The 25,998-nt window shown below is 34.8% G+C and overlaps 2 pseudogenes; both read left to right on the top strand.

Moving 5' to 3' along the window:
• The first annotated feature begins 6,690 nt into the window (after nucleotides 1-6,690).
• Nucleotides 6,691-15,299, top strand: LOC120208801 (annotated as a pseudogene).
• A 3,425-nt stretch (nucleotides 15,300-18,724) lies between these two features.
• Nucleotides 18,725-20,123, top strand: LOC120208800 (annotated as a pseudogene).
• Nucleotides 20,124-25,998: the final 5,875 nt, after the last annotated feature.

Genomic DNA, 25,998 nt, shown 5'->3' with positions numbered 1-25,998 from the left:
CGAGCTGAACTTGATCGGAAAACTTTTATTCATTCGGGTGCTCCAAGGATTTAGAAGCCTTTCCGGACTAGGCGAAGTAGAGTAGGGGAATAAGCATAAATGGGAAAACGATAATGGGCTGAAGGCTAAATAAAAGAAAGAACCTTCTTTGCCTAAATCAATGGCTTGTTCCAATATCTGCCTCTGTTATCTTCCCCCTTGCTTGCCTTTAAATAGCCTAGTGATTGGTTATTTTTAGAGACGTTTTAGAGCCCCACTTGGACTCGAATGCCTTAGTTTTTAGTGTTTCAATAGGACTCAAATACGTTGGTTTATTTTCTGAATCCCACTAAATCGAGGTTGTTAAATCGTGGTGGTTGAGTGTGGACCTTACAAAAATAATAAAATAAATAATAATAATAATAATAATAATAAATAAAATATTTTTGTATACCCGGACAAAAACGGGTGTCTACAGCTGCCCCTCTTTGCACATTTTTGTGTTAACAAGAATAGGGCAAAGATGAAAAAAGACAACCAATTTTTGTTCGATTCTCTTTGATTTGAGACTTGATAGTGTTTTATGTGACACTAATTCGATCCATTGGGCACAATATCCTTCTTCGTGAAGTTAAAATCATGTGTGACTCCTTCGTCGTGAAGTTGAGTTGAACTGTAAAATCCTGAGCACGATATCCTTCATCGTGAAGTTGAAATCGTAGACCTCTTGAGCGTGACAACCCTTGTTGTGAAGTTGAGTTGAGTTCAAAGTATTTGGAAGTAACTCCTGGATTTTCTACTAGCCAGTATACTTTGTTGTGAAGCTGAAATTTGACCTGAATGAAACATGTTTTTCATTGTTGTGTCACATATGACTTCTTCATCGTGAAGTTGGGTCAATCATTTGGGTACGATATCCTTAATTGTGAAGTCGAAATCGTAGATGAATCGAAAAGTGTCTCTTTGTTGCTAATCTTGGTCGACCTTGGTATTCTTCTCGATTTGAAGACCTGGGTGTGAAAATTTGATTGAAAAGTAGTTCTTTGTTGATGCAACGCGGTTGATACGCCCTCGAGCTGAATGGAATCGAACTCGAAAGTCTTCATTGACAGATATCCCTTCTTGCCTTGAGCTATACTTACTAAGCTGAGAGATTGCCCCATATATTCCTCTTGACTTAAAGACCTTGGTTTAAACTTTAACTGGAAAGTAATTCCTTATTGCTACCATACGATTGATACGTCATCGAGCTGAACGGAATTGAGCTCGACCTTTTTTTGTTGACAGATAGCCCTTCTCGCCTTGAGCTATGTTGTAAATTTGTTATGCCCTTGAGCTGAATGTAATCAAACTCGAGGGTTTGTTGACACATGCCCCTTCGCTGTGAAGTTGAGCTTTGAATTGGATATCATTTGTTGTGAAGTTGAAATCCAATCTAAAGATGGATGTTGCTGGTGGGTACGATGTCCTTCGTCGTGAAGTTGAAATCGTGGATGACCCATTCGTTGTGAAGTTGAGCCTTGAATTGGATATCCTTCGCCGTGAAGTTGAAATCCAATCTAAAGATTAATGTTTCTTGTGGGTACGATATCCTTCGTTGTGAAGTTAAAATCGTGAATGACCCCTTCATTGTAAAGTTGAGCCTTGAATTGGATATCCTTCGTCGTGAAGTTGAAATCGTAGATGGCCCCTTCGTTGTGAAGTTGAGCCTTGAATTGGATATCCTTCTTCATGAAGTTGAAATCCAATCTAAAGATGAATGTTGTTGGTGGCATGATATCCTTCGTCGTGAAGTTAAAATCGTGGATGGCCCCTTCGTTGTGAAGTTGAGCCTTGAATTGGATATCATTCAACGTGAAGTTTAAATCCAAACTAAAGATGAATGTTGCTAGTGGGCACGATATCCTTCATCATGAAGTTGAAATCGTGGATGGCCCCTTCGTTGTGAAGTTAAGCCTTGAATTGGATATCCTTCGTCGTGAAGTTGAAATCCAATCTAAAAATGAATGTTACTGGTGGGCACGATATCCTTCGTCGTGAAGTTGAAATCGTGGATGGTCCTTTCGTTGTAAAGTCGAGCCTTGAATTGGATATCCTTCGTCGTGAAGTTGAAATCCAATCTAAAGATGAATGTTAATGGTGGGCACGATATCATTCGTCGTGAAGTTGAAATCTTGGATGGCCCCTTCGTTATGAAGTTGAGCCTTGAATTGAATATCCTTCGTTGTGAAGTTGAAATCCAATCTAAATATGAATGTTGCCGGTGGGCGCGATATCCTTTGCCGTGAAGTTAAAATCGTGGATGACCCCTTCGTTATAAAGTTGAGCCTTGAATTGGATATCATTCGTCGTGAAGTTGAAATCAATCTAAAGATGAATGTTGCTTCGAGTTCAATATCCTTCGTTGTGAAGATGAAATTCACTCTGAGTGAAACTAGAAAGTTGTTTGTTGATAGACAATTTTTCTCGACTTAATATGTGTTGTAAATTTCCTCTAAATGAAGGATGACCCCCATCCGTGGGTTTAAATTGATCATAATTTTTTGGATGACTCCCTTTCACGGGAAAGCCAAATTTTGTCAGCTGGATATCCTTCGTCGTGGAGTTGAAATATGGTTTGAAAACATGAATTGGATCCATTCTGAATTGGCTTTCGAACCCGTCTAAAGTTCATTCTAAGATCTGTCAATCTTTCAATATGTCAAATTGGTTGAGGTGTAGCTCATCGCTGTTGAGTTAAGCAACCACCATCGATTTTTTACAAACTATTTTGAATCAAGTATCTTTCTCCTTGAAGTTGAAACTTGACTCTAAAGCTGCAAAAATTATGTATGTGAAAAAAACAACAAATGTGATGCTCTTAAATATGTCTAAGATACATGCAACATGAATTGGCTTTGCTTTATCTTCTGGATGAAGCCTCATTTTGTATGTCGATCTTGTACTCAGAATAGACCATGCCCCATTTTCTTCTCGGGTTGCAGCCTTTCACATTTGAGACTGTCCTGTTTGAAAATATTTTTTTCCTTTCTCTTATTTTAGGAGGGAAGAAAAAAGATATAAAAATGTAAAAATTCTGTAAAACATTGCCCCTATATCTAGGCTCGCAATCGAATCAAATCATAAACATGAGTTCAAAGAATATCAAAAGAATCAATAGCTCTTTACCGCTTTCAGAGTTATAGATCTTTGACAAATATTCAAATGGATGAGTTGGCTTTAGGTTGACCTAAGGTTTCAGCCATAAAAAATGTCATTTTTTTGTCATTGCAACATGTTTTTTCTTTGACTTGGCATTTTAATTGGATGCAGACAAAATCATGCAACTAGCATGATCAATTACTAGACCTTCTATTTTGGTCCTCTGAAATCTTCCATTTGTTCAAGTTTCGTAGGCTCCTCTAACAATGGTAGTGCCAAAATATCGGTCTAAAGATGAAATTCCTGAGTGCTCGAGTGAAGTTGACTATAACAGGTGTTTCTTAACTCTGTTAGTCTATCTTTTACCGAAACTCCTTATTTAGATAAATTTGCCATTGCCTGGATAACTAGATCCATAAAGCCGGGGCGTTTAACCAATTGCTCTAGAGGGACAACTCAAGCTTTATTGTATATTAAAATCACCTTTATCAGGCTAGCTGAATCTTATCCATAAAGTCGGGGTGTTTAACCAATTGCTTTAGAGAGACAACTCAAGCTTTATTGTATATATATAATAATATAATATGGGTATACGGCTCTAATTTCTTAAGTTTGTCAAGAAGAACCTGTTATAGCCTATGTGTTGTTGAAAGTCAAGGAATCCCATCTTTAGAGTTCAATTTCCAAGCAACTGACCTAAACTAGATTCGCTTACCCGACTATTTCATCTGTTAAGATCATTATCATCACTGAACGTCTTAAATAAAAAATATAGTAATGTCATATGCAAAAGATGCCCCATGTTGTCCGCACATATACGCATCTAAATACCAAGCCTTATAAAGGGAGAATGCTATATTGGTTATTTGCAAGAGAAGGGTACGGTGTTTGAGCGTATTTTTGGGTAAGGTCAAAGTCCTTGTTTTACCGGCTTTTAATCGTGTTACTTTGTCAAAGATCTGAAACTCTGAATCATTTACAGAGTTTTTTCAATTCAGCTGATATTCAAAGAATTTCAAGTTGTAAATTTGATTCAATGCTCAGCATAAAATCATAAAAAGAAATATGTCAAAGTTCAAAAGCAAGTTACAAAAAAGAAATATGAGAAAGTTCAAAAAACAAGTCCAAACATGATGCTGCAAAATAGAATAAATCCTCATTAGGATGCCCCACTATTTCCAGAATGTTGAGGATTAGGGCTTTCATCTGTTTCACTTGTCAGGACTTTTTTTGATGTAGACCAGATAACTTGGCCACAATTTGATCGACCAAGGACTCTTGGCTCTTTGTGATTGCATCCAGAGTACTTCGACTGCTCTGGTTTATCTTGTCTTCCGACTCTCTTTGCAGCTTCAACATGTTCTCCTTGATCTGAGCAATTCTGGCTTCCATCTTCTTCTTTTTGAAGCGTGTGTTATGTGGATGGGGTATGTCCAATGCTTGAGGTGGTATGTCTAGTGTTTGTTCCTTTTGATGAGACATGCTTATGTTAGTTAATGCGAATGTAAAGAAACAAAATGCAAATATATGTTTAAATGCATAATGCATGCAATGTTCGAGGCATTGATCCAAAAATGTGCATGTTATCATAAACAATCCTTATTGGGGACAAAAGTGTTACATCTAAAGAGACAAAAAACATTTTGATGGTATAGATCTCGAACAACCTCTGACAAGTTGATTCGTCTTCCATCTTTTTTCTGTCACCAGTTGAATATAATGTCGAACCGTTCCGGCTCCTTTGGTTAAACTGTGCAAGTAACGAGTTGCTTGCCCAAAAAAGTCTCGAAGGACTGCATCTCCGGTTTTCACTCTCTGCTGAGCTTGTTCCTAACGAAAGTGCCATTGGAGTCCTCTCTTGACAGGAACTATCCGAAGCTTGCTTCTTGAATTTGTCTATAGTGGCCTGTTGTCTTTGAAGGAGCTCTTCAGGTCAATAATATTTTCTCGTCTTGCCCCTGCAACCTTTGCCAGCTCAAAAAGTCGACTTTTGGTGTGCATAGTGTGAATTTCGGTCAATTCTAAGTGTTCTCTGACCATAGTTGGACTTCTGAGTTTTTCATCTCTTGTATTATAACCCCTTTGTCCATTAATGCAAATTATTTACGTTTAACGAACACATTTTCGGTGGATCAACACCTCTTTTGAATGAATGATGCAAAAGATGGAAATAAAATAAAAGAGAGCAAAAATGAAAAGAGTTAGTGAGGTAAAGATAATAATCAAAACAGTCATGAAAAAGTCCTACCCCATATAATATCTACCCAAGCATGCTTAGTATTCCTACTCGGACATGATCTCTATCCCGCATGTTAATTTTGAACAAGTTCTAATTGCATATCTTTCTAGTTCGCATGCTTTGAACATAAAGTAAAGCAGGAAATAACTCAAGATAGCCTAGGGTTTGGAATGAGGTTTTGGGGTGGGCTCTAACTCATTGTAGTCTCCCGGTTTAGGTTCTAAAAAAAAGGTACCCTTAGTCTTAAGCCCATTACAAGCTTATGTGGACTAAGTTAAACTCGAGAGGAAACATTCTCTTATGTCTGTGCGGTGAATAAATTCACACGAAGACATAAGGTATATGAATCCTGAAGGTTACTTGCTAGGCCTATGCGAAGAATAAATTCTCACGAAAGCGTCGCTTTCGACCTCACTTAAAAGGGTTCAGAGCTCGGGTATAGAGCCTGAGATGAAAACTTTTTCAAAAATTTGAAATCATTGAGAAAAATGTCAGTACAACTATTTATTTAAAAAATAATCAAAGATAAATAATTGAAATAAAATAAATAAATTTAAATTTAAATTTACTATTTTCGCATAAAAAGACAACCGAAAATTAATTATGGCCTGACTCGCTTACCTATCCCCAGTAGAGTCGCCAACCTGTCGCGGCCGTCTTTTGGTTGGGCTCGGAATTGGGCTTCGACTTGAAATAATGGGTTAGAGTCGCCACCGATCATTTTAAAAACATTTAGGTGGATCATACACCATCTTACCTGGTCTGTGTTTTACCAGAAATGTGTCGGGTTCGAGAGTCGGTTCCAGTCAAGGAAGGATTAGCACCATTGTACTGCCCTTTCGGTACAATTAATTCGTCGGTTGTCTTAATTGCAAAAATTAAAATTTTAATCAAAATTTAAAAATTCAATTCAAACTAATTACCTTTGATCGAGTGAAAATATACCTAAAAAGTTGAAAATGTTAGATAAGAAATAATAAATAAATATTAAATAAATCAAATATATATATATATATAATATTAAATGAATCAAAGGAAAAAAATAAAAAAATGTTAAATTCTAAAAGTAATAAAATAAAATAAAAATAATAAGAAGTAAAAAACATAAAATAAATAATAATAAAAAATGCTAAAATTTAAAAAATAAAACCAACTTTTTACACATACTATGATGGAGAATTTTATAACAATGTAAAGTCAACCCTTCAGAGAACCAAGTAGCGCTACTGCGAGAAACAGTAAGCACCGAAGTCATCAAAGCCGAAGTAGTGGCAGAGTGATACAGCAACATCGATTCCAAGCAGAAACATGTTTCAACTGGACACCTAAAAATGCAGTTGGAGAGAGGAACCCTTGATGACACACAGAACGACGATGGTGCAGCGCTGGATTGTGGAGCGAACCGAGCCGTAGCGTTGCAAGCTGAACTTGTTCGGAAAACTTTTATTCCTTCGGGTTCTCCAAGGATTTGGAAGCCTTTCCGGACTAGGCGAAGTAGAGTAGGGGAATAAGCATAAATGGGAAAACGATAATGAGCCGAAGGCTAAAATAAAAGAAAGAACCCTATTTACTCAAATTAATGGCTTGTTCCAATATCTGTCTTTGTTACCTTCCCCCTTGCTTGCCTTTAAATAGCCTAGTGATTGGCTATTTTTAGAGACGTTTTAGAGTCCCACTTGGACTCAAATGCCTCAGTTTTTAGTGTTTCAATAGGACTCAAATACGTTGGTTTGTTTTCTAAATCCCACTAAATCGGGGTTGTTAAATCGTGGTGGTTGAGTGTGGGGCTTGGAAAATAATAAAATAATAATAATAATAATAATAATAAATAATAATAAAATATTTTTGTAGACTCGGACAAAAATGGGTGTCTACAGGGTGTCAAACACCCGTCATTCATCATATATTTTCCTTTATAAAAGTTTTGATTTAGGTGAATCAATAGGAGGAGGAGGATGTATGTAAACACTTAATTTTATTCAATCTTTTAATTTTATTTGGGAGAAAATAATGAACCAACATTATTTATATTTAAAAAAAAAGTGGTTTTCAAAATATTTGTTTTAGAAAAATGATTTCATCACCAACAAATTAAGATAACACGAAAGGTGAATCATCTTATAGCATTAATGGGTGCAATGGCTCTTTTATGACTGAATTTACAATTTTGTTCCATGAGGTTTCTTAGAAAATGAAAACTACTAAGGAGTTTTTTCTCAGAATATTATCAAGTTGTCTAGTATCAACTTTATTGATGGAACAAGTTTATCCCGTTTGTCATTGATGGTTTAACTTTTTTTATTTTGGACGGAGAGTCATAACCGTTGAAGATTAATTTGACTGTGAGCCTGGGGTTAATCCTTGTGAGGAGAGGGAATGAAGGTAGAAAAAGATGATTGGTCTAGGTGAGAGAGATCAGGTTTGTTTGATGGATTTATATGTTGACCCTTTGATGATTGGTGTCACCCTAAGGTTATCATGTTTGTTAATACTAATGTGAGCGTTTGATCAAGTCGAGTAAATTTTTTTTGAGTTATTCAAGTTGACAATTTCTATTTTATAACTCGAAGTTGACTTGAATTTTTTTCGAGTCGAGTCGGATCGAGTCAAATTTTTGAGTTTTTGTTTAATTTTAATTGTAAATATTTATAATATTATGATATTATTTTATTCCAATTTAAATGGTTTTTTAATAACAATATATATATATATACATATTTTTTTTCATATATGGTATATATATATCATATAAAGTCGAAGAACTCGACACAAACTTGAAAATCAATCCACTAATTATTAAATATTTCGAGTTATTCAAGTTGTATTTTACAACTCGATTTGAATTTCAAATTTTTTCAAGTCGAGTTTATGAAAATACAACTCGAAAGTCAATTTGTGTTTTTTCGGGTCAAGTCGAATAAAAAATCAATTTTTTGAGTCGATATTTACTCACCCCTAGTTAATAAAATGTCAAACTATAACAAATATGACTGTCAACTGTCAGATTTGGTTCTGTTAAGAATGATGTCAAAAAACTGAGGAGTATAACTTGGAAAAGGGATTCCAGCGAAAGATGGTTCTACTGAGAGTAGGATGTCTCCGAGAACTTCTAGAGACTCTTCTTAGAGAGAAAAGTCTTCCAAAAATTTTTGTTAACGGAAATTTGATTCTTTCCAGAGGATCTTCTCTAGACGTATAATAAATTTATTTAATCTAACCGTTTATGAAGCTAATTTTGTTTATTTCCAAATAAAATGCAATCTTTTTATATTAACTTGCATGAATAAGGTTCACAATTTAAATTTGGTTCGAACTTGTAATTACACTACTAAAATAACATAATCGACTCTCGAATCTATTTATTTTTATTCCCTAGTTTTTAAATGTGGACTTGATAAAATTATTTTTAGAAACGAGGGTTTCAAGAATCTTTCTTTTCAAAAAAAATTATAAGTATTCGATCATATCTAACTCCAAAGAGTGACGATTCTATTTTATTTTAAAAATTAAATTTTTAAAAAAAAATTCGAATATACATATTTTCAAACAAAAATCATCGAATTTAAAGACTATTATGGAAAAACATATTGGGTTCGGTTTAAGCCCAAAATTAAATAGGTTATTTTTATCGAGCTTTAAATTAGCACATTTATTAATCAAATTAGCATATTTGAAATTACCGCCTAACTCTAGAGCGCAAGGTGTTAATCTTGAGATCGAGTACGACAAAGGGTATTTCATAATTCAGAATTTTATTATGAAATTTGCTCATAACCTAACGTTAGGACAGTATTATCTTACCTTCCTAACATGTTACATATGAGAATAAGGGTGAGCTAATATTAATCAAAGTCCACAGAGAACACACAAAAAGTTGAAGGAGAGAAACCTCTGCTTAAACCCTTGAATCTGTTACCAAACTGCCAGAGCAAAAAGAAGCAACAACAGCGGCGGCGGCGGGGACAATTGTGAAATCCTATCTAAGGTACGAGCCGGCGGCTTCCTTCGTTGTAATTGTATCTGTTGAATCGAATATCACATACGACAGCTCAGGCAAGCACCTTCTAGCTCCGGCTCTCGAGAAGATCGGTGTTTGGCACGTCCGTCAAGTCGTCTGCACCAAAACTCTATCTCCTTCTGTTTCCTCTCGCGGCTCCTCTCTCTTCGTAAACTGTGTCGCCTCCTCCCCTTCTTCACTGGTAAAATATTTTTTTTTTCATTCTCCTTCCTTTATCATTTATTGTAATGGATGCTCCGTTTTTATTTTGTAGCTTTGATTGAAGCAATACCTGAAAGTTCCGTTTAGATATAATATATATTCTTTTCTGAATAATAAACTTGCCCGATGTTGTTTTCGCATTGATAAATTAGGAACTTTTAAAAAATTGTGAAATGTAATAGTAACAACCAAATGGAGTCTTAAAGTGCTTCATGCGTTCTTAGTGATTTTCATAAAAAATTAGTATGAGCGAATGAAAATAAGGTTTAAATTGCAGGTGGCAAGTGGCTATGCTGATGGTAGTATAAGGATTTGGGATTGTGATAAAGGAAGTTGTGAGACTACATTGAATGGACATAAAGGGGCTGTGACTGCTTTAAGGTACAATAAGGTTGGATCTTTACTTGCTTCCGGAAGTAAAGACAATGATATTATATTGTGGGATGTTGTTGGTGAGACGGGTCTTTTTCGCCTTCGTGGGCATCGTGATCAGGTTTGTCATTTGTAAATCTTTTTATTAAAGTTAAGAACTTATCGTGGTATTTGTTAACTGTATATGTTTTAATTTCTTTGCATTTTGCAACTTGCAGATCACGGACCTTGTTTTCCTTGATTCTGGTAAAAAACTTGTTACTTCTTCCAAGGATAAATTTTTGCGAGTGTGGGATCTTGAAACTCAGCATTGTATGCAAATAGTTAGCGGCCATCATAGTGAAATTTGGTCTATTGATGTTGACCCAGATGAAAGATACCTGGTCACTGGTTCAGCAGATCTTGAACTCAGATTATTTTACAATGTAAAGCATGAGTTGATGAGTGGAGAGTATGGTGAATGTAACTGCGGCTAAAACTGGGAATGACTGTGAGTTATCTACTCAAAATAAGTGGGAAGTTCTGAAGCCCTTTGGTGAAATTACGCGATAAAGTAAGGATAGGGTTGCGACTGTGAGGTTTAGCAAGTCGGGAAATCTGCTTGCTTGTCAGGTGGCAGGAAAAACTGTTGAACTATTCCTTGTACTTGACGAAGTTCAATCCAAGCGCGAAGCAAAACAAAGACTTAAAAACAGGAAGAAAGAGAAGAAGTCTGCAAAAATGGAAGTTGAAGAAACTGAAAATGTGGAAGCAAATCATGATACTGAAGGAGCTGGGAATACATTGGTTGTTACAGTTCCTGATGTTTTTAAGCTTCTTCCAACTATTCTAGTCAGCAAAAAGATATGTTCCATCTCTTTTTGTCCAGTCACTCCAGAGAGTTCACTAGCTAGTTTAGCATTGTCTTTGAATAATAACTTGCTGGAGTTTTATTCAATTAAAAGGGATGGAAGTGAAAAAACACTTTCTATTAAGCTTGAGAGAAAACTTTCTATTGAGCTTGAAGGACACCGTTCCTATGTTAGAAGTGTCACACTTAGTTCAGACAATAGTTTTTTGATGTCAACCAGTCACAATGCTGTGAAGATTTGGAATCCAAGTACTGGTTCTTGCCTTAAAACAATTGATTCTGGCTATGGACTCTGTGGTCTAATTGTACCCCATAACAAATATGGAATTGTTGGCACTAAAGATGGGGAAATTGAAATTATTGACATTGATAACGGTACTTGCAGTGAAGTTGTTGGAGCTCATGGTGGCTCTGTACGGTCAATTGCTACCATTCCAAATGGAAATGGCTTTGTTACTGGCAGTGCAGACCATGATGTAAAGTTCTGGGAATACATCAACCAAAAACCTGGTCAAGTGTGTTCCTCATACCTTCATCACCTACTTCAACATTTTTCAGCATCTAACTCCATTTATTCATATATTTTCCCTAACTCTCATCTTGTTTAGCTTTGCCTTGATACAATGGAATGTATAACACATCCTTTTATTACAAATCTAGTCATCATGCTGAGTTAACAGATGAGTGATGCTAGGTTGGTCTTGTTGATTTTCAGGATTCCAAAAGCCTTACTATATTAAATGTGAGGACTAAGAAAATGAATGATGATGTTTTAGTGGTTGCCGTTAGCCCAGATGCTAAATATGTTGCTGTTGCATTGTTGGATTGCACTGTAAAGGTAAGGAATGTTCGACTTATCCTTCTCTCTTTTGAATTTACTTTGTCCACTGTTGGTTGGTTTGATGAATTTATTTTGTTATGGTTTGATGAATTTATTTTGTTATTGTTTTCCTAGAATTTGTAAATGGAAGCATCATGCAGTTTCCTGCTCAACTTGTAAAACATGAAGTTGATTTATATAATTGCCCTTTTCTACCATCTCAATTTTGGGTCTATGGCTTCAGCCCTCTGTATAAAACCTTCTATAGCTCATGATTTAAATGTGAGAATTAGATGTGACCTTGCATCTGTATGCCACCGCACTAATCATGTCTTGCAAAGATTGGTTTATATGTGCTAATTAAATCTGTTGATTTCAAAAATGTTTGTTTTCAGATTCTTTCTCTCTAAACATGTTCTGGTATAAGCTTCCGATGGAAAAAATAAAGTTTAAACAACTGAATAACTCCCCAATTTGACTTCATAATAGCATGTAGGATATTGTATTGTCAATCAGAATGTGCGAGTCAACTTGTTTTGCACTACTATGGGGGCTATAATGATAATAATGATTTTCAGTTCCCTTTTTATGCAGATCCTTTTTATGGATTCATTCAAAATTTTCCTTTCCTTATACGGCCACAAACTTCCTGTCCTATGTATGGATATTTCATCAGATGGAGATTTAATTGTAACTGGGTCTGCAGATAAGAATTTGAGGATTTGGGGCTTGGATTTTGGCGATTGCCACAAATCCATCTTTGCACATGCTGGCAGGTTTTGTATGATTTTAATTATTATGGAATGCAAAAGTTCTCTTAATCCTAAATTGTTTATGTAGTTTTGGTGAACCTTTTGATCACTAATTCTGATGAGGTAATTTTTCAGTGTTATGGATGTTCAATTTGTCCACAACACACATTACATGTTCAGTGTTGGGAAAGATCATCTTTTGAAGTACTGGGATGCTGATAAGTTTGAGTTGCTTTTAACGCTTGAGGGACATCATGCTGCTGTTTGGTGCCTTGCAGTCAGCAACCGTGGTGACTTTGTTGTTACAGGATCTCATGACCGGTCTATTCGCCATTGGGATCGTACTGAGGAGCCATTTTTTATTGAGGTATTTTCGAATTTTTTGCTGTGTACCAGAAGTGAATTTCTTGGCTCAGGAATGAGAATGCCATTGTTAAGCTAGTTCTTCTCACTGCATTTGTGATTACTTTTAGAGATGGATTTTCTTCTTTTTGTATTTAACCCTGCTTGAGTGTGCAGGAAGAAAAAGAGAAAAGATTGGAAGAAATCTTCGAGGCTTACATGAACGATACATTTGAAGACAGACATGTACCGAGGGAAGAACTTCCAGAAGAGGGAGCTGTTGCATTAGCAGGGAAGAGAACTCAGGAAACCCTGACAGCCACTGATTCAATTATTGATGCACTAGAAGTGGCAGAAGTGGAGTTAAAACAAATAGCTAAACATGAGGTATTCTTCTCTTGCTTTGGTCCGTTTCTTCTATACTGACGTGTTAATGTCTTTAACTGGCTTGTTTAAATTTGGGGAAAAACTGGAATAACCATAAATATCCAGACTAGGATATGATCTGGACTGAGACCCCACACATGGTATTTACGCATGCCGGGACTCGTACCTGAAACATTAAGGTTTCTAGGGCCTTAACCTTTCCATTGACGCCAAAGTTGTATTTTGATCATCAATGGTTGACACTTTTAAATAATTTTTTCTTCCCCCAAGGAAGAAGGGGAAAAGGAAAAGAAAGCTGTTAACTATATTTGGGGTGGTGTGGTTGCTCGTTACTTTCCCTATCCACTATATTGAGTGTCAGCACAACGGTTACTTTTTTTACTTGTAGAAGGATACAACTGCCAAGATGATAAATCTGTCTTGCAGAGATGATTTTCATTTTGCTCAGAAATGCTTGTTGGAATAATTTGGAAAATTTGTACAGCAGCAGAAAATGCTAGAAGAAAACTGAAAGAGCCTAAATTTTTCAATAGTTGCGTTGCAGTTAATTTGTTCACTATGTTATATTTCAGGAGGAGAAGGCCAGAGGAAAAGTTGCTGAATTCCAACCGAATCTGATTATGCTTGGGTTATCCCCATCGGATTATGTCCTTCGTGCTCTCTCAAATATTAGCACCAATGATCTGGAGCAGACTTTACTGGTAATTGAGCATTATGCATGGGATCTGCTCTAGTTCTAGTCCAACATTCTGGAAAAGATATGTTATTTCATCCATGTTTTCAAGTGCATGCATGGAGACAGTTACACACCTGCAATCAGACCTATGAGGATTAAGCTCATAATTGAAACATCTGGATGAGCAGTTTTTGTCATTTATCTTTTTGTGATCCACCTGATTGTGACTGTTTTTTTCATATCGTAGTCCATGGTCTTCTACTGCTTAGTTAATATTTGCCTAATAATGGGACCAAAGACCCTCATCAACTGAAATTCTAGTCACTTTAAAGAGAGTCTCTTTTCATTTTTCAGCCATGTTAATAGCCAAGTTAAATTCATATATGGAGGCTGGATTATCTATGTCTAGTAGTTAAATTGAACTTGTCCATGCGGTACAGTACGGATAGGATCTTCTCATCTTTCCTGCATCTTATTATTTATCTCAATATCTGAGTCGAAGTTGTTTTATGGCTAGGCATTACCATTCTCAGATGCCCTCAAGCTGCTCTCTTATACGAAGGACTGGACTTCAAATCATGACAAGGTTGGCCTCTATGCTCTTATAAATGTGCTTATGGTTGGATGTTTTGGTAAATACTCTCTCTCTGTAACGTGTGTTATGTTAGGAAAGCATACGTCTTATGCGTCTGAGCGCTAGACTTGTAATACTTACTGGTGTTATTACAATATATGCTGTTTGTGCAGGTTGAACTGGTTTGCAGGATTGTTACGATTTTGTTGCAGACACACCATAGTCAGTTAATTAGTACCCCATCTGCCAGACCAGTGTTGGCTGTTCTGAAAGAGATTATTTATGCAAGAGTTAAGGTAAATTTGTACTTCGGATTATGATTGTTTAAAACCCGCGCATTCACTTGGAGCAAAAACATTCAGTTCTGCAACTAGTAGCCTTAATGATCTCTCTTTCATTTCTACTGATGAATTTAAGTTCAAAATGGTCACATAATCCATAAATTTTTGATTTGGGAAAACTTAAGGATCTATTTCAATGACATAAACTTTGAATTTCTCAGGAATGCCATGATACTCTTGGTTTCAACCTTGCAGCAATGGATCATCTAAAGGTTTGTAAAATGGCTTTTCCAATATTATCAATTCAATTTCTAATACAGCAGCAGAAACTTAATTTTATGCCCAACTGTTGCATGTTATTTGATTTCAGCAATTGATGGCTTCAAGATCAGACGCTCTATTCCGAGATGCAAAGTCGAAGTTGGTAGAGATACGTTCCCAGCAGTTGAAGCGTTTAGAAGCAAGAACGGAGACCAAAACAGAAAAACGATAAAAGAAACATAAGAAGTAGAGTGATGATCTCCAAGATGGGAAAACTTTCATTATTTATTTTCAAGGTTTGGAGAGTGGTTCGCAGAATGTTCTTCCTGGTTTAGGTAAGAAACATCTTCATTTTGAGATTTTCATGACCAGTTTGGCTATACGCATGGATCAGAAAGAATACTGAAATGGGGTTTTATAATTAATTATTATTATTATTAATGTCTATATTACAATTATGCCTAGCCCGAGGAGGAAATACAAGTCGGGTACAAAGGCATTCAGCTCAAGAGCAACAAAATAGAAAAAAGAAGACATTGGGGATGTGGCCTAATGTTTTCCTAGGTCGAAGGGGGTAAGACCCTTATTTTACTAAATAGTATGTAGGGTACAAATATAGGAAGGTGGATTAGTATATCAACAGAAATCTTTTGGGTTTCAATGAAGATGAGAAAGCAAAAGCAATACACAGGTTTCGTTTATCCTTTCTCTTGGCACAATTTTGGCCATTATTTCAAAGCAAAAGATTTTCCGATAAGAAATTGAGAGGATTACCATCTTTATTTTTATGTATAAAAATAAATCATTTAATGAATGTAAATGTGAGAGAAATATTAATTGATTCACAAATTTTTTTTATATTTTTTTATAAAGTACACAAACAGGAAGAAAAAATATTTATCAACTTTTTATTCGTTTAATTTTCTCTAATCGTGGATAATGGTTTCTATTATATATTTTCTCTAAATATTGCTTAAATTATTTTCATTGGTTATTTACTTTCAAATTTACGAATTTTTGATTTGAAATTAATAAAAATATAAATATATTATGATTTTAAATATTATTAATACATTACTATTAATAAAAGATATTTTAAATTTTTAAAAGTTGTCTTACCTTTTCAAAAGGGAACTTTATTAGATCCAAGATTCTCCTTGTACCCACGATCGCTAACCACGAACGTGCTATTTAATGTCAGCTAACGCTAGCCAAACGGGTCTCCTTTAGCCTCAAGCATCTAATCTACGGTGTTACTCGACCTTTGAATATAGAACAAAACATAAATAAAATTTAAACTCACATTGAAATTCTTAATTAAACAAATAAATTAAAAATAATAGATAATTATTATCTTAAGATACCAAACACTACATTAATATCAAGTCTTTGGACAATAATATTAACAGTAAACGAGACTCTTGTTATAGTAATCAAACATTGACAATAAGCTTGTTCAACAATAGACTAATCTTTGGATTAATGTAATGTTCATATAAAATACCTTATAATTGCCACATATTATTACCACATGTGTCCCTTGGAATCTAGTCAAATATTAATTTTACTTTGGGGCAATTAATAAACGCATGAATTGCAATAAACACATAATCATCTTGATATTTTAAATAAATCAATCTACATAAAAGAGGTCACTTTAACGACATTTTGTTTCAATTAATATATCAAAATATTAGATCTAGCCAAAATATGAATTACTTTGTTTCAGTACATATATTCTAATAACCAACAACCAAAACTGAAATTTTGATCAAACCGAATTGAATATTTACATATATTGCATTAACAATATAAATAAAATCATATAATTATTATCAACCAATCAATTTCTTTTAATTTATCTCTCAATTAAATTAAAAGATAATCATAATAGTCATAATTAATTTTTAAAATTTAATATTTTTAAAACATTAAATTTTAAAAACAATTATGACTATAATAATAATAAATTTAAATACACCTAAACCTCGACTCAAGATATTAGATGTTTCATTAATATTTTATCTTTAGACAAAATATTCACCTTAAGTGATATCTGGTGCGATAACCAAACATTGATAATAAAAATATGTCAAGCAAAAATCTTCCTTTGGGCTGATTTATTACTCACACATCAAACCGAATAATTATCACATGTTTATTAATAAAGTGTACATGCGATTATGTCAACTATTAATCTTCCTTTAGAACGATTAATACTAAAACATCCTAAGTTAAATGTACATATAAAATAAAACATTTTCCATAACTGATATCACTTTAACGACTTATTGCTTTAATTAAGTGGTCTCAAAAATAAATATCGATATTTAATTTTAATATTTCTATAACAATGAAAGATCAAAATTGAAATTTTTAATTGGACTACACTCTCCAAGAGAACCTAAAACAAGGTTACATAAATGGTGCTATAAAAACGAAAACTTAAATCTTTGATTGTTTCTGAAAAGTTCCTTAAAAATGCATTTTCTCCGTAACTTCCTAATTTACCAAATCTGAATTCAAAACAATCAACGTTTAACCAAAAGTCAAAATTAAAGTACATACTAATGAATAAAATCTTTAATCAAACTAAATCGAATATATCAATGTCAAATATATATTATATAATCCATAGCAGTCAAAAACAAAAAAAAATTAAATTTTCTAATCACGTCATGGTTTTCGAAGTAACCCATAATAAGGTTGTCTAAATGACATTATTAGAGACCAGAAACCAATATCTTTGATTGTTTCTCAAAAGAATCTTTAAACATGTTTTCAAAAAAAATATTATGTAAAACTTTAAGAAAAGAAAAATCAAACTAAATGCATCATAATCTCCAGAATTTAATCAAATACTTAGTTGCATGTACTTTAAAAAAAATAAGGGTCATGTTTATATTCCATATCAGCTATAATTTAGAAGATCTCAGTAGTTTATTCAAAAGCAAAATAACTAAATTAATAGTCCAACTAAAAACTTTGAATTCATATCGAAAGGATTACTCGTTCGTTATTTTCTTCGAAGTTAGGCTAACACTTTTCCGTACACTAAAGTAAACATTTAACATAAAATCAAGGAAATTACCCAATTTTAAGACAAAAATCATCACAAATCATCAAGTAAAGATGCAATAAGAATTACCAACTTTGAAAACAAATACCATGATTGCCGATTACTGGAAACGAAAAGCAAAGCAGAAATAATATATAGCCAGGTATTAATATTATATAATAATGGATTTTTTCATTATCATTATCATTATTTTACTAAATTAATCCATATTTGAGTATTCATTATCGAATGATTGAGAGTCTTTAAAACAAATACTATCACTTATAACCACTCTAGCATAATAAAAAATATTTAGATTTTCTATATTTTTATGAAAAAATTATAATTTTGTAATTAATTTAGAAATATTTTTCATTAATATGTCACGTCATCATCAAATTAATTAGAACTAACATAGTAACATATTAATAAATAAAATATAACATATCAATAATATAAGTGATTAAAACAAAATATTTTAAAACTAATGATAAAAAATTAGAAAATTAAAATAAAAGTGATCAATTTTGTAGTTTAACCTTTATATTTTTATATGTTTATGAGTAATCTTGTAAAAGAGGCGGTGCCAAGTTGGTGGAGTGCAGGTGGCGCCGCCATCATTGGCAGCCTTATTTGCAACGTCACTTTACATTTCCCAATTTCTCCAATAAACTAACTTACGCAAATCAACAAATTCTAATTTCACCTCCCAAAATTTAAGCACATTGATCATTTGTTTCTTTCTCTTCCGTTATCAAAATACTTTCAACAAAATGTCGCTTTTACACAAGTTGTCCAAGGCTTCTGCAGTCTCTAGAGCCGCCTTATTCGCCGCCTGAGCAACGTACATGAAAACACTGTTTACGGTGGTCCAAAGCCTCAAACGCCCAACCAAAGAATGCCCTTAACCAGCTGAAGCAAAAATACAAGAAAGGCGAGCCCATCGTTGTTGTTAAAGCCTATGACTACCCATTGGCGGCCCACCTCGATACCGTCGGGATCGTTATCTGCCTGGTCGGAGACTCTTCTTCCATGGTCGTTCACGGCAATGACACCACTCTCCCTATCTCACTCGACGAAATGCTAGTCCATTGTCGTTCAGTCGCTCGCGGAGCCAAGCGACCATTACTCGTTGGTGACTTGCCATTTGGGACCTATGAGACCAGCAGCAGTCAGGTATGTACCTCCATGAACCAAAACAATTCCCTTGTGCACCGCATTATATTAGTTGGTATTGATGAAGAAGCATTACTTCATGATGTAACATTACTTCGATGAATATTGATCGTGATGTAATTGCCGTTTGGATTATGAACGAGCAGTTGATACGGCTGTTAGGGTCTTAAAGATGGATGCTATCAAATTTGAAGGAGGGTTCCCTTCGAGGATCTCCGCTGCAAAAGCCATCGAGGCTGAGATCGCGGTTATCGGACACATCATACTTACTCCACTGGCAATTAGCGTACTCGGTGGATTCCAGCCACAAGGCAAAAATGTGCTAGTGCAGTCAAGGTATCTTTCATTGCCTCTTTTCATTTGGATAACCTTTTGATTATTTTGTGTATGTTTATCTTGAGTTTGGTTTATGGAGGTTGTAGAGACTGCAATGGCTTTGCAGGAAGCCGATGTTTTTCGGTTGTTATGGAATGTGTTCTTCAAATTTCCCACAATTGGCATTGGAGCTGGGCCTTTTTGCAATGGACAGGTTAATTTTGTTTTATCATTATCTGTGCTTTGGTATAAAATTGCTTGCATAACAACTTCTAGTAGTATACTATGGACTTCAAGGTTTTTCTTAGATATGAATCAATAGCTAAAATTCGACCATGAAAACAGAGTCATACTCATCTAGTTATGTGGTTCTGTTTTCATGCAAAAAAGCTTAGGTTTATGCAATATCAGGTTATTTATGTAAATACGATATGCTCTCGTAAATATCGTAGAGAAAAGCTTAGGTTTGCAGAAACTCAATATTAGAAAAGGATGAACCTAAAAACATCATTTTATTTCCACTGAAATATACAACAGAAGTACAGTAGCTTTATAGCTTACAAAAGCTGAAAACCTAGATGTTGTAATTGCGAGACTGATAAGCTAGCAAAGGAAGGAATTGGGTGATTTTAAGCTTTGTTCTATTTGTTGTGTATGTTTTAGAATACAGGTGTAATATGAGTGTGTTTAAGTTTTATGTAACTGGTTTATCATTAATATAATTAGGTACTCTTTTCCTCCTTCCGCTAGTCGGTACTTGCCTTACGGGTAAAAGACTACTATGAGGGAGGTTTTTAACGAGACCTCCTATTTCTATAAAAACACAAAAGACTGAAAACCGTCACCTTAACAACCTAACTATTGGACTAACAACCTAACAACCTTAGGTTTAGCTTACAAACAATTGAGAGCACACTATTTACGTGCACCTTAGTTCACCATGCACGTTATCTTTGAACATTCTCCCTACTTATTCTCATTGTAGCAAACTCACGTTTACCCTTGCATGAAAAGTGGTAAACGTTGTTTTGGTCAATGGTTTTGTTAGCCCATCTACAATTTGATGAACAACAGGAACATAGCTAACACATAACTGATTGGCATCAAATTTTCCCTTACAAAGTGAACATCTAAATCCACATGCTTGGACTGAGCATGATAAACTGGATTTGCACTCAACGCAATCGCACTGATATTGTCGCACCAGATGATAGGCTTCTCATGTCGTTTCACACCCAAATCAGTTAAAAGTGCATCAACCCAAGTAACCTCTTTAGCTGTATCAGCTAGGCTTCGATATTCCTCCTCCATGGTTGACCTTGAGACAACCTTTTGCTTCTTAGCAGTCCATGACACCATGTTACCACCAATTAGAACACAATGGCCTGACATGGATCGTCGATCATCAACACAACCACCCCTGTCAGCATCAACAAAGGTCACTACACACATTACTTCCTTGGATGGTGAAAACACCAATCCAAACTCCACAATTCCTGCCAGGTAACGTAAGATGCGTTTGGCAGCCAACAAATGACACTATCGAGGTTCATGCATGAATTGAGCTACCTTGCTCACATTGTAAATGATATATGGTCTTGTATGACATATATATAACAATGCACCAACCATGCTTCGAAATTCTCGAGCATTTTTTAGCAGTTCACCTTCATCACTACAGAGTTTGTTATTGAAAACCATAGGGATGGCAGTTGGTGTAGCCTTTGACATGCATGTCTTCTCCAATAACTATAAAATAAACTTCTTCTGATTGAGAACCAAGGAATCACCATATCGATGAACCTCAATTCCCAAAAAATATTGTAAGTCACCAAGAACTTTTAAGGAAAAATTATCACGAAGTGAATGAACCACTCGTTCAATCTCAACAACAGATTGCCCTGTAACAAGAATGTTATCTACATAGACAAGTACATATGTAGAGACTCTTTGAGCAGGAGAAATAAATAGCGAGGCATCAGCTTTTGATGAGCGAAATCCTATATGCACAAGGCTATCCTTCAGCTTAGTATGCCAATTCTTTGGTGGTTGACGTAGCCCGTAAAGAGCCTTCTGGAGTTTGCAAACAAGCTTGGTGCCATATGCAACAAATTGTTCGAACCCATGTGGTTGCTGCATGAAGATATCCTCATTTAAGTTACCATGTAAGAAGGCATTATTAACATCTACATGCCTCAAAGACCACTTGTTTGTGATAGCAAGAGACAAAACAACATTCAAAGTTGGAAATTTGACCACCGGACTGAAGGTTTCTTTAAAATATTATCCGGGTACTTGTGAAAAACCCTTTACAACAGGACGAGCTTTGTAACGATTAACCGTGCCATCAGGATTTTGCTTTAACTTGAACAGTCATTTGTAACCAACTGTTGTTCGTCCAGCTGGCAGTGACATCAACGACCACGTACCATTCCGTTGTAGAGCTGCTAATTCATTTTGAACAGCAGCTGCCCAGTTACTAGATTTCATGGCCTGATGAATATCAGTAGGTATAGTCGTGTCGAATTCACTGACAAACACTCTCGGCTTGAAGATACCACACTTACTTTGTGTAAGCATGGGATGATTATTAGTGACAGGTAAATTTTTACTGAACTCTTCAACTGAAGCTTCACCAACAGACTGAGAAGCTTCATTATTCGTACCACTGATGATTGGATCAGCATACGAGAAGGAAACATCAGCAGACATAGAAGGAATGCCTACATTTGTTGAAAATATTTTGATGTTTTGATATAACAAATTAAGTTAAATGAATTTTAAGATTTTACAAATGATTTTCTAAGTATATTCGATTTAATTATTCAAATATCAAATTATTACTCCAAGTCTTTCAAGATCAATTTCAAACCTTACTAAATGTGTAAAATTGTGTTTTATACTTAATATATTTTTGAAACAATTTTCACAAAGTATTTTGAACCAAAATCAAGCCTAAAATCAATTTTTCAAAGGCATGCACCGATGCACCAATCCATGCATCGATGCACCAATGAATAAATTGAACATCGAATGTATTTTATGCATCGATGCACTCTCCATGCATCGATGCACTCAGGATTTTATGAAAACATCGAATGCATTTTATGCATCGATGCACAGACCATGCATCAATGCACTCAGGCTTTTCAAAACATCGAATGCATTTTATGCATCGATGCACACTTGGTGCACCGATGCACTAAGTGTTCCAACGATCAAAATATTTGAATTTTACACTTGATGCACCGATGCACTAACGCTCCCAACTACTTTAATTAATTGTTATCACACTTAAACGGCTCTATTGACTCCACTAATCATCCCCAACGTTCAGAATCATTTGAAGGAGTATTTAAACAAGCTTAGAATCCATTGATAAAAAAACAAGAGATAGCAAGAAACAAGAATCAAGTGAGAATCAAAGAGAAAGCATCAAACTCATTATTTGAGCACTTCAAGCCTATTTTTCATTCAATATTCATTTTGATTTCAAGAACACTACTTGTACTCAATTGTATTCATTATTGAGTGTTCTTTTCTTTGTTCTAGAATTGTACAAACAATCTACCTTGTGAGGATTTCCTTGTAAGTTTGCAAAATTTGTATTGTTCTCTTTGGGAGAGAGTGTTCTCAATAATTTGGGGTATAATTCTTGAGGGATTTGTAAGGCTACTCTTTGTCCTCAAAAGAAAGACAAATTAGTGAAATTATGGAAAATCCTTAGTGTGGATAGCTAAGGTAGTAGACGTAGACTTTGGTTGAGAAAGTCGAACCACTCTAAATCACTGCGCAATTACTTTCAATTTTCTGCATAGCTTCCACCGAATTTTTATTTGCCAATTCACCCCCATCTTGGCCATATTCTTCGATCGATTAACTCATTAATTGGTATCAGAGCCTCACTCATTTGAAGGTTTAATCACCTATTGAGTCGATTCGGGAAGAGTTACATCGATAATCAAGTCATCAATGGCCTCCATTTCAAACATCGACTCCAATCTCGATTCGATTCCTGTCAACAAGCCTCCTTTCTTCAATAGAGCTAACTATGCCTATTGGAAGAATAGAATGATGTATTTCATTCAAGAAAGTGACATAGGAGCATGCAATGTTGTAGAAGACGGATATATCAAGCCTCTCACTCATCCAAGATTGTGGAGTGAAGGAGAGACAAGAATGTTCAAGCTCAACTCCAAAGCCATCCATATCATATTTTGTGCTCTTGGACCAGATGAATATGGAAGAGTTTCATCTTGTACAACTGCCAAAGAAATATGAGATAAACTACAAGTCACTCATGAAGGCACCGACGAGGTAAAAGAATCTAAAATTAGTCTTCTAACACATAGCTATGAAAATTTCAAGATGAAACCAAATGAAGATATCAAAGCTATGACAGATAGATTCTCAACGATTGTCAATGGTCTCAAATCACATGGAGAGATTATTCCAAATGAAAAGCTTGTAAGGAAGTTAGTTTACTCACTTCCAAAATCATGGCAATCCAAGAAGACTGCAATCATCGAGGCTAAGAATCTAAAGTCCTTAACTCTTGAAGAGCTAATCGGTTCCCTCCTCACTCATGAAATGATGCTTGAAGATGAGGTGGACCTCGATAAGATTGACGAGACACCAAAGGAGAAGGAGAAGAAGAAAAACATTAGAGTTGCTCTCAAATCCATAAAAGATGAGAGTGATTCGGATAAAGATGACGTTGACGAGGAAATGTCATTGTTTTCCAAACGGTTCAGAAAGATGACGAGACCTTACCGAGGAAGAAAATTCAAACAAAATGAAGGCCTCAAAAATGAATCAAAAGAGAAGGACCCAATCATTTGCTATTAATGCAAAAAGCCAGGGCATGTCAAATATGATTGCAATTAAAAAGAAAGGGTCAATCAAAGAATAAGCACAAGGCTCATGTGGCTACATGGAGCGATGAAGAAGGTTCCGATGAAGAGGAACAAGAAGTAGTAAACTTGTGCTTGATGGCATTCGGGGAAGATTCTAAGGTAACCTCTAACTCATTTGATTTAGATGATTTATCTTATGATGAGTTATTAGAGGAATATAATGGGTTAGCTTCGGATTATGAGAAGTTGTTTTTAAAATATAAAAATGATATTTCAAATTTGAAAAATGAAAATAAACTCATATCCAAAACCAACAACGATCTTGAAAGTAAAATCAAAGATTTGCAAATTAAACTAGAAGAGTTTGAAAAGAAAATTTTCGATTTGCAAAAATTACTCTCAAAGGTCAATGATGATCATCAAAAGAAAATTGATGATATTAAAGCTTCTTTTGATAAAGTTGGAACAAAACGTTTTGAAAATGGAGAAAATTCAAAATCCAACTTTATTAGAAAAAGTTTTAAAAACTACAATCATAGAGGTCCCCGAAGAACCTCTAATGGAAAATCGTTAGAAGTATATGGGTTCCTAAAGGACTCATTACTACTAAAGATAAGGGTATCCTACACAAATGGATACCTAAGGGGACTAGGATTTTGGAAACTAATGAATATGGACCCAAAAGAATTTGGGTACCAAAAATAAAAAATTAATCTATATTTGTAGGAAAAGGAGCATTGCTACAAGGCACGGGAAACAAATTCAAACTCATGATACCTTGATAGTGGATGCTCAAGACACATGACTAGAGACAAAAGTCGGTTCATAGAGCTCAACGCCAAAAATGGAGGAGAGGTGACTTTTGGTGATAACTCAAAAGGTCACATTGAAGGTATATGTACAATAGGTAATACCTCTTCCATACAAATTAAAAATGTTTTATATGTGAATGGATTAAAGCATAATCTTTTGAGTATTAGTCAATTTTGTGATAAGGGATTCAATTTCATGTTTGAAACTAATGGTTGTAAAGTTATCGAAATTGCATCTAATCAGATTATGCTTGTTGGTCATAGAATAAGAAACATTTTCATGGTGCATTTAAACTCTATTGTTATGACTAATTTATTCCTAGTTGTTAAGGATGAGCATGATAGTTGGTTATGGCATAGGAGACTAGAACATGCTAGTATGAGTGTTTTGCAACGGCTAATTCAAGGATATTTAGTTCGAGGGTACCTAAACTAAAATTTGATAATGATAAAATCTGTGATGCTTGTGCTAAAGGAAAATAAAAGCGAATTTCTTTTAAATCCATTAATAGCGTATCAACTAGTAGAGTATTACAATTGATCCATATAAATCTTTTTAGGCCAACTAGGACTACTACCTTAGGTGGAAAACAATATGCATTTGTCTTGGTAGATGACTGTTCTAGATATACTTGGGTTCTATTTTTAAGTACTAAAGATGAAGCATTAGAAAAAATCATCACGTTTTCAAAAGTAATCCAAAATGAAAAAGGTTACTTTATAACTAGTGTTAGGAGTGATCATGGAACTGAATTTGAAAATCTTGGATTTACTGAATTTTGTAATTCTAATGGTATTAGCCATAATTTTTCAGCACCTAGAACCCCTCAACAAAATGGAGTTGTTGAGAGGAAAAATCGAACTTTAGAAGAAATGTCTAGAACCATG

This window comes from Hibiscus syriacus, unplaced genomic scaffold, assembly GCF_006381635.1.
Source record: "Hibiscus syriacus cultivar Baekdansim isolate YM2019G1 unplaced genomic scaffold, ASM638163v2 tig00017627_pilon, whole genome shotgun sequence".
NCBI classification, from domain to species: domain Eukaryota; kingdom Viridiplantae; phylum Streptophyta; class Magnoliopsida; order Malvales; family Malvaceae; genus Hibiscus; species Hibiscus syriacus.
This window is presented reverse-complemented; position numbering and strand designations above follow the sequence as displayed.